The following is an 11,228-nucleotide window of genomic DNA, read 5'->3' on the forward strand; positions in this document are numbered from 1 at the left end:
GACCAATTTTCCTTGACAAACTGGAGCTAAGCACTTGGCCATTCCCCCAGTCTCCAGTCTATCCTGCTATTTGTCAAATACTATATTAAAAAAAATGTAGAAATATATTTGCATAATGTTCTAATTGTTTCTGGCATGTTTCCCTGGGGTTAAAAGTAATAACTTTCTGAAGCTTCATTTCTCCAAAGTGAAAATTTCCCACAGAATATGTGACTAACTTCTTACATCTATTCCTCAAAGGGAGTTGGCAGGATTTATTATACAAGCATTGTGTGGAGCTCCCAGGCCCTCGATGGAAGAGTTTATAACTATGTATCACCAAAAAACACTGCCATAAGTCAGAACTGACTAGATGACAACTAACAACGTACCTTCATTTGCGAGTGATCCTATTTTTGTCTTTCGGAACATAAAAAAGTGAGTACAATGCACATACTGAAAAACCACCACTAATATTCCTCTATTTTTGACTCTCTCAAATAATCTAATTCCTCATCAGATAAAGAGTAATTCGGGGGGGAGGGGAGTGCAGCAGAGAGGGATAACATTTCCATAAAGTTTCCCATCCCTGGCAGTGGAACAAATTTTGTACATTTTCATAATCCACTGCAATAAGCCACTGAACAAAATCTATAAAGACCGTGTTTACTAAAAATAAACTCTCAGACTAGGGGCTAGAATAATTTAAAATTCTATTTAAAGCTCAGTCATAAATTTCCTTGAGGGGAAAACAAAACAGAACTCACAAAGGATGGTGAAAAAACAAAACAACAAAAAAACAAACCCATTGCTGTCAAGTTGATTCCAACTCATAACGACCCTATAGGACAGAGCAGAACTGCCCCATAGGGTTTCCAATGAGTAGCTGGTAGATTCAAACTGCCAAACTTTTGGTTAGCAGCCAAGCTCTTAACCACTGCACCACAAAGGGGAGTAGATGTCAGTAATTGATGAGAAATTTCATATCTGTTTAATAAATAGTGACCTAGAACCTAATACCAGATCACTCATTTGATAAGCTGAGGAGGAGCCACCCTGTGGTTTCATTTGTTAAGACAGACTTTCCTGGGAAGCTCTTCTCTTCTTGTCAACTAGTTTTATGACCTGAAGTAAACTATAAACCTCTCCAAGCCTTGGTTTCCTCATTCACATGCTGGGGTAGGGTAGGAGGCTGGATAGCCAAGAGAGTTCTAAGATCCCTTGCAACTCAAACCTGATGTCTATTTCCAACTGCTGCAGTGTTATATACAGTACCATAGGTAGACTATAAATTAGGAAAAGTGAAAATGTCATGAAAAGTGCTTGAAGAGTAAATGGTATGGTACTATTTGTTTTCCAGATTACAGTTATTTTGATACAAATCCCATTCTTAAAAAAAATAAATAAATAACAGATCATGTTTAGGATTAAAGTCACTAAACAGAATACCACAAAGCTGAAACTGAGTGTCTACTGTGTACCATGGACTTTAGCATCGGAGGTTTCAAATGCAAAGACATGGTCCATTTCTTCTGGGAATTTACAGTGTGGTGGTTGTTATGGATTGAAGTGTATCCCCCAAAACTGTATGTCAGCTTGGCTAAGCCATGATTCCCAGGATTGTGTGACTGTCCTCCATTTTGTGATCTGATATAATTTTCCTATGTGTCATAAATCCTAACCTCTATGATGTTAATGAGGCAGGATTAGAGGCATTATGAGGCAGGACAATCTACAGGATTAGGTTGTATCTTGAGTCAATCTCTTTAGAGATATAAAAGAGAAAGCTAGCAGAGAGGAGAGGGACCTCTTACCACCACAAAAGAAGTATCAGGAGCCAAGCACATCCTTTGGACCCAGGGTCTCTGTGCTGAGAAGCTCTTAGGCCAGGGGAAGATCGATTACAAGGACATTCCCCTAGAGCTGACAGAGAGAAAGCCTTCCCTTGGGGCTGGTGACCTGAATTCAGACTTCTAGCCTGGTAGACTGTGAGAGAATACATTTCTGTTTGTTAAAGGCACCCACTCAGGCACACCTTTCTGTTGTAACATCACTAGATAACTAAAAAAAAAGATAACTAAGACAGTGGGATATAGAAACAAGCTATTTCAATACTTGGATCCACAACCAATAAGTATGGAAGCAGCCATCAAGAAATCAAACAACGCATTGCATCGGGCAAATCTGTTGCAAAAAGAACTCTTTAAAGTGTTAAAAAGCAAAGATGTCACTTTAAAGACTGAGGCATGCCTGATCCAAGCTGTCGTATTTTCAATCGCCTCACATGCATGCAAAAGCTGGACAATGAATAGGAAAGACTGAAGAACTGATGTCTTTCAGTTATGGTGTTGGCAAAGACTATTGAATATACCATGAACTGTCAGAAGAAAGAATAAATCTGTCTTGGAAGAAGTACGACCAGAATGTTCCTTAGAAGTGAGGATGGCGAGACTTCATCTTACATATTCTGGACATGTTATCAGGAGGGACCAGTTCCTGGAGAAGTACATCATGCTTGGTAAAGTAGAGGGTCAGCGAAAAAGAGGAAGACTCTCAACAAGATGGACTGACATAGTAGCTGCCACAGTGGGCTCAAGCATGAAAACGACTGTGAGGATGGCACAGTACCAGGCTGTGTTTTGTTCTGTTGTACACAGGGTTGCTGTGGATTGGAACCAACTCGATTGCATCTAACAACATTTCAATATAATGGGGCAAATTAAAAAAACAACAACAACAACAAGGGTACAGAGTACCACCACAGCCCAGGATGGACCATGTGGCCCTAGCTGGGTGAGAAGACAAGGCTTCCTGGGGCCTGGGCTAATTCCAAATGAGTATAAGTAAGCCTGAAAGCCTCTACATGATGAAAAGCAAACATGCCACGAACATCTTACATGCAGGAAAGTATATATATTTCCGTGTTGCTAGAGCTCAGAACATAGGCAGGGAATGATGAGAAGTGAGGCTGCAGAAGCAAGGAGAGATCAAATGGTGGTAGCCTTATATGACATGCTAAAGACTTTCAATTTATTTTGAATTTTAGTGAGTTAATACAGCTATGCAACCATCACCGCAACCCAGTTTTAGAACACCCCATCATCCCAAAATGTTTCCTTGTTTCCATCCCTTGTCAATTCCAATTTCCACCTCTAGGTAACCACTTATCTGCTTTCTGTTTCTGCAGTATTACCAACCCTAGAAATGTCATATAAATGATATACAATATCCAGTTTTCAGGATCTGGCTTCTTTCACTTAGCATAATGCATTTGAGAGTTATCTATGCTTTTATGAGTATCAGTAGTTTAGTTCTTTTTATAGCTGATTAGTTTTTCATTGCATGTTTTATCACATTTTGTTCATTCACCAGTTGATGGACATTTGGAATGCTTCCAGTTCGTGGCAATTATGAACAATGCTGCTATGAATTGTTGCATACAAGTGCATATAAGTCTGTGTGGGCACATGCATTCGTTTCTTTTGGGTAGAAACCTAGAAAGTGAAATTGCTGGGTATTATGGAAACCCTGGTGGCATAGTGGCTAAGTGCTATCTATGGCTGCTAACCAAAGGGTTGGCAGTTCGAATCTGCCAGGCGCTCCTTGAAAACTCTATGGGGGCAGTTCCACTCTGTCCTGTAGGGTCACTATGAGTCAGAATCTGCTCAATGGCAATGGGTTTGGTTTGGTTTATGGCAAACATAGAGTCCCTGGGTGATGGAAAATGGTTAACACACTCAGCAGCTAACCAAAAGGTTGGAGGTTTGAGTCCACCCAGAGGTGCATTGGAAGAAAGGCCTGCCAATCTACTTCCGGAAAATCAGCCACTGAAAACCCTATGGAGCACATTCTACTCTGACACACATGGGATCACCATGAGTCAGAGTTAACTTGATGGCAACTGATTTATACTAATACCACCAGCCCTTAGATTTTATCCTAGAGTTGATGTGGAGCCATTAATAGGTTTTAAGTTGGAGAATGGCATGGTTAAATTAATTTTTAAGTCATTTGATTACAGAGTGAAGACTGACTTGGAGAAAGCAAGAGAGGAGACAGAGACACCTGTTAGAATGCTACTTCAATCACCCAGGTGAAAGATGAGGAGGGCTTGACCCAAGAACTCTAAGAGTAAAGATGGACTTAGTAAATATCTAGGACATAAAATAAGCAGAACTTTCACCTGATTTGATATCAGAGTGAAGCAGGGGAATTTTAGGGTGATTCCTAGGTTTCAGGCTTTGGCAAATGGATAAACCAAAACAAATAAACAGAGTTTAAGTACGGACCCACTAGATTTGAAGTTCAAGCAACTATGTCCTGCAGGAAATTGAATATAAGAGCCCAAAGCTCTATGGAGGTCAGGGCAAGTACTAGACATGTGAGGTCACCGCCATATATCTGATTTGTAAAGCTATAAAAGCTGATGAGATTGCTCATGGAGAAGATGTGTCATGAAGGCAGTAGTGCGTCATCAACAATTAAGGGCTTGGCAGGAAAAGAACAAACCAAAAAAGGCTAAGAAAAAGCAGTCAGACACAGTAGACGGTCCCAGATAGAATGGGAGAAAAATGAAGAAAACTCAAATTCCTAAAAAAAGGCCAGATCTACTGGACTGACAAGAGATTAAAGGAACTCCTGAGACTATCACCCTAAGATGACCTTTGAACTTGGAATTGAAGCAGGTCATCTTTCAGCCAAGTAAAATATTGTCTTATAAATAAAACAATATCACCCATGAGTAATTTGCTCCCTTGAACAATTAACTATATAAGACCAAACAGTCAACACTGACCCTGAAGCAAAGATGAGGCGTCATGGAGGGGAAAGGAAGCTCTATCAATGGAAACAACAAAGAGAACGGAAATCAAATGAGAATGTGGACACATTATAAAAACTGTAACCAATGGCACAGAACAATCTGCATAAAAATTGTTAAAGGGGACCCTCATTTGCTCTGTAAACTTCCACCTAAAACATGAAATACTATTAAAAAAATTATTATAGATATAATACAGTATATGGAAACAAAATTCAAACATAGAAAGGGAAACAGAAGTCAGAAAGTAAATGGAGATCTAGAAAGAGAAGGGTTACAGAAGTGAAAGGAGTAGTTTTCTCCAATGAGTATAAGTAAACTCAGAGGATAGACAAGGGGTGGGGTAGGGTGATGGTTAGGACAATCATCCTAAAACCATTAGAATTCCAGGATCTGATAGCCTAGTGTTTACGCAAACTTCTGTATATATGGTGTGGGTTAGTTCAATGGGCTCAAAGGCAATTTTTTTTTTTTAAAGGATACCGGGAATCAGACGACAGGAACTACAATCCTCATACTTTTATATGTAGTATTTCTCTCGTCCATCTCTCTTTTTTTCTATAGAACTATCATCAGAATTGTAGAAAATGCTCATGAATCATAGGATAACTGACAGTTGTTGGGCTCCAGCTGCAGGGCAGGAGCTTAAGACATACTCCACCTCCATCACTGGGGCTTGAGCAGCCTTCCTCCATTCATTCAGAGTAGGTATTTTAGCTTTGCTGAAAGCAAACATAGGGGACAAATTACAAGCCAACAGGTATTTCAAGACATCTGAGAAGCTTTCTACAAGTGTTTCACACATTACATACTCAGCTCTCTAGATAGCATTTTATGTCACCAAATGTGGCAGCCGAGCTCTACTCTAAGGTCAATGCTCTTCCCAAAACAAGCTAGCACCATGCTTATAGCTCCAATAACACGACATAAGCTTTATATTAAATAACAACAAGAAAGAGAGATGAAGAGATTTGGAGATGCCCATGCAAGTGGATGGACAACAAGTTGACATGCATAGGAGAGACCCCTAACCCAGTATGTTATACAGAAAACCATTCTCCTTGCTGTGCATAAGGAAAGAGTATCACTTACTGACAAAAGAATGAAATGAGATCCAAAGTAATAACTACTCAAAACTCAGGAAGATGAGTCCCCGTCTGAGATAGCCAATTTGGTAACTATCATATCTATAGAAATTATATCATCCAGGCCTTAAGCGACAGACAGGGCAGAGCTGTAGATACACACATATATGTGTATTTTTCAATTTATACTCTTGGGCAGAACTCTTGCCTGCTAAGCAGCCATCACTGCCTGTGAAGGCTGGCTGACAGACACACTGCTCTGCTTCCCCCTAAGCTGCCAGGGCTGTTGCCTGCACTGCAGCACTCTATCTGGGGACTCACACCTCACCAGCTCATGCTGAAGTCAGAGAAGGAGGAGTTGGGGAGGCTCCCCCATCATACAAATTCCTGGTTTGCTTCTTTATTCCCGATCTCTGTGATTAGAATTTTATGTGTCTTCTGCCTCACACACACACACAAAAGCCCATTGCCATCCAGGCAATTCTGACTCATAGTGACCCTGTAGGACAGAGTAGAACTGCCCATAGCATTTCCATGGGGGGGCTGGAGGATTTGAACTGCCAGACTTTTAGTTAGCAGCCAAACACTTAACCACTGCACTACCAGGGCCCCATGTTCCATCTACTGCAGCAGCGTTTTCTGTTTTACGTGTGCATTCAGAGTAACATCACTACATCCTGCACCACCTAAGCGCTCACTTGATTTCTTCTTTCTCAATACCCTTTTAAGTGTGTGGAAAGAAGCTACTGATTTTGTTTTTCCATCTTTTACTACCTTAGACAACTATATACCAACAGTTCTATTTTACTCATATAATTATACATAGCATTGTATAAGCAACAAAGAGGTTTTTGGCTTTCCTACCAACTTAAAGTTGCTAGAAGTCAGGCAATAAATTGGAGATAGGACCCAAATATCTTTCTGGTATTCTAAACATGTACTTCCTTTTCTTTCAACCTTTAGCCCTGTGCTTTATAAGCCATGTGGGAAACTTGCTCTTGAATGAGTAGAGTCCTTGTAGATCTCTGATGAAAACACGCAAGGAACAAAAGATGGAAAAGATACAGCACAAAATATCCTTTTAATTCTCGAATCAAGGAGATTGCATTTTAAAGGTAAGAAGACAGACAGCAGAAACTTTGAAAAAGATAAAACAGAGGTAATTTTGGACTGGGAAAATCCCATGAAGAAAATAAACAACACTGATATAAAACCCAATGTTTTGTTTAATGATGTTGAAACTGCTGTTAAAACACCGTCATTTAATACTCTCAGACTTTTTATCTACTCAGCATTAAGTCAACCACAACAATTTAGGACATTAGAAGAATCAAATAATTTCCAGCTTAGAGTTTAAATAAATCAACTGTGGACATGTAAAAAGATATTTTAAAAATTGCTTTCATAGGCTATCTAAATGTCTCCTTTTTTCTCATTCTTTATATTTGAATTTTGTTGAATATCTACTCCATAACCCACCTTGTCCCAGAGAGATTATAGGTGACATAATTTCAGTCAGGCCCACCCAGTGGTTAAGCACATAGCTGTGGTGGAAGACTGTTTCGCTTTGCCAAGATTCACCTCAGGCTGCCATGAGAGAGCTCTCCAGCAGCAGGCAAGTCCAGGCCTCTCAAGTGAGTGAAAAGCCAAAGTCAAACTCTGAAAGCAAGGAATGTGAACACTCCTGAACAAAGGTACCAAGATACTCAATAAAATATTATATTCAGTAAAATCCAGGACTTTATATTGATTAAGAAAGCTGAAAGGAAAGCATATTCTATTAAACCAGCAAGATAAAAGTTTCCTACAAGTTAATGCAAGCAAGTACAATTAGGAAAGACTTGCTCGTCAAACCAGTTTTTAAAAGTAACTGGTTATAAAGAAAATTCAACAGGGTATATTTCTAAGTTGACTTTATGGAATTCATTCGGAAAAGATATTTTTAAAGTTTTGTTCTACCACAGCAGTTCTCAGTGTGGTCCCCAGCCCACATCATCAGCATCACCTGGTAACCTTTGGGAAATGCAAATTCTCTGGTCCCATCCCAGATGCACTGAATCAGAAACTTCAGGCATGGGGCCTTCACTTAGGCTGTTCTCGGTTTCTCCAACATTGTTGTTTTGTACTTTACCAGGTTACTTTTTTCCTTCCTTTAGATCTCAGCTTAAATGTCTCCATCTCAGAGGGGATGTCCTTTTTCCTCTCACTGTCCTCTTTTTCAGCCCCCGTTTCTACACAGCACTTACTAAAATTTGCAATTATTTCCTTTGCTTGAACTTTCTTGAGAAGAGAAATTGTCTGACTTATCCATCGTTCCATCTGAAGTCCCCCCACAATGTAGGAGCTACATCAATATTTGTGGAGTGTTGTATGAACAAACGAGAGTCAGAAGGCGAGGGTGGAGGTGAGTAGGGATAGGAGTGGTGTGGAAGTACAGCTCTGAGATTTATACACCAAGTAACCTTAAAGAAGGCTACTTAAACTACGTGCATCCAATTTCTGTTTAAAAAGGGAGTGGGGAAGTAATACCTTCCCTATTTCATAAGAGTCATTAAAAAATCAAACCCTAGTTCACTGCACTACTATAAAGATCAAACTCCAAAATGTATGGGAAATCATCTTATAAACTCCCACATGGTGTACAAGCTTGGTGGTGGCGGCAGTGGTGTGAGCAGCTATCGTAGCAATGGTGCTATGGTAATCCATATTATGGTATACAATAGTCTACTGAACCATTTTCCTATAGGTGGACATTCTCTTGAATACTAACTTTACAAAACAAAGAATGCTCAATTATATATTTCTATACAAATGTAGTATATGTTGTTGACTGTCTAACCAGCACTAATGTTCTCCTCCCTGAGAGCATCCTGATTTTGTTTCTGAGTTGCCCCCAACCCCATGTGGATATATGTTTCAGGGGAAGCTGACCCAGCGCCCTGCATCTAAGGCTGAGTCCTGATTAGCATAGATCAATAGTCGATACTGCACATTCAGGCATCCTTGGCCAAGTGTATGCCTCCAGGTTGGGAATTTGACCTAAGGTAGTTCAATCACAATGAATCTCAGGACTCTTGTTTAGAAGCTGAGACCAGACAACTGTTCTCCTTCTGAACTTGGGGGAGGATGCATACAGGCTTAGAGCTGTGGGCAGCCATTTTGCTCCCTTGAGGAAGCCAGCCTGAGGATGGAGTTGCACACAGAGGAGGGGAGAAGGGAGCACATTAGAGCAAGTTGCAGAGAAATGGAGCTGAAATCCTAATTCCACTGACACTGAAGACATCTCCCCTACTTTGGATTTTTTTTAGCTGTATGAGCCAACAGACAGAATCTATTCTGAGTTTTTTTATAAGCCAGTAAGTTCCCTTTACTATTCAAGTCAGTTTGCTTGGTTTTTCTGTTACTCACAACCAAAAGGTATCTTCACTGATACAACAGTTTGCACACTAAATTTACATACCTGTCATTAATCTATATGGCATCATTCCAGATGAGGATATTTAAAATAGAAATGACATGGCTGTGGGCACTCATTGCTAATTAAAAATGAATTAGGGATTTATATATTTCAGAATGCAATGCTAGATCGAGAATGCATTTTTCACAAGTGATCTCTTAAGACACTTTAAAAAAAAATAAAATAAATTCATGTCACCAGAATTCCCTGACTTAGCAGGTAAATGTTAAGCAGGAGAATGTGAGAGAAAAAAGAATACAATTATGAGCCAATCCAGTCTAGATTTTAATTTTGGGGGGCAAAGTTAGAGATTCTAATTCTGATTTGGGTATGGGGTGTGGGAAAGAGGAAGTCTGGCCACCCACCAGAAGGGAACCATGCAGTACGGAACTTCTGTTTTTGGTGGGAATACGCCAGCCCAAGGGTATCTATGTGTGTTGGGGAGTGGGGAGAGAAACAGGGATTGGAACCACTGAGAAGTGGGGGCAATGTGAACAGATGTGACAATAGTCAGTCAGGCAGTACCAGGGACAGGACTGAAACCTAGGCCCCCTATTCCATACTCAGTCCAATCCTGTTGTCCAGTAATGGTCCTACTTGGGTTGGCTGTGATGGATAGATTTAAATCAGCAGCATCGGAGGATATTTTAACATGCAAAAGCTCTTTGAAAATTTTTAACTAGCTTTCTATAACTGTTTGTATTACTAAAACTTGTTAGTAAACACTTTCTTGATATCTAACAAGAACTGATTAAAAATTAAGTTTTACTCTCCTTCCACAGTAAACCTGTAACTTACTTCCTTTGCCAACATGGCTACTGAGTCATATTGTCCCTAGCTCAACTGTACCCCCCTCTGTGAAGACATCCAAATCTCTGTGCTCCTACACGTCCTGAGGCTAACTCTATCTAGCATGCATTAGATTACATTTTGTAACATAGTCATTTATTTGAAGGCCTCTCCAACTTTTTAGAGCTCCTTGAAGGTAATGATTTTGATCTTGTTCTCTACTTCTCAGTGCCTAATGCACCCCTAGGAAACCCTGGCGGCATAGTGGTTAAGTGCCAAGGCTGCAAACCAAAGGGTCGGCAATTCGAATCTGCCAGGCGCTCCTTGGAAACTCTATGGGGCAGTTCTATTCCATCCTACAGGGTCGTTATGAGTCGGAATTGACTCGATGGCACTGGGTTGGGTTGGGTTGGGTTGGGTTGGGTTGGGTTGGGTTGGGTTAGTGCACCCCTGGCACTAACAGACAAGAATGCTGGGAACAGAAGGCAGAGAAGGAGGGAGAGAGTACCCAAGATTAAGTTGGAGATGCTTGTAGGAGCTGGACCCTGCAGGCCCTTTGGACTAAATGAAGGTCTTCATCCTAAGAGTAACAAGGGATAAACATGATAGATCTGTGATTTTAAAACACTACTGGAGATAGGCTTAGCATAAAACTCAGCCAAATCAGAGCTTAGAATCACAAAAGGATTCTGCTTGTCGAAAAACGGCAAATACTGTATGATCCACTTATATGAAATAAGCAAATACAAAGAACCCAAAGATTATTAGTGGTCACTAGGGGTGGCAGAGAGGAGGAAAAGGCGGGATTTTTGCTCAGGGGCCTGTGAGTTTATGCTAATAGTGGTGGAATGATTTGGAAAAGGATAGCTACAATGGTTACACACCATGAAGAATGCAATCAAGGTCACGGAACTCTACATGTAGAAATTGTTGAGTGAGCGTATGTTTGGTCACGTATATGTATATTTGCACTACAATAAAAAAAAAACTGCGATGGATCATAGTCCTAAATATGAACGATAACACGATATGCTTCAAGAAAGAAAGAGAAAAAAAAAGGATTCTGTGTTAGGAAGAGCTTTCATCCCTGTCATACAGC

This window comes from Loxodonta africana, chromosome 9 (genome assembly GCF_030014295.1).
Source record: "Loxodonta africana isolate mLoxAfr1 chromosome 9, mLoxAfr1.hap2, whole genome shotgun sequence".
Lineage (NCBI taxonomy): Eukaryota > Metazoa > Chordata > Mammalia > Proboscidea > Elephantidae > Loxodonta > Loxodonta africana.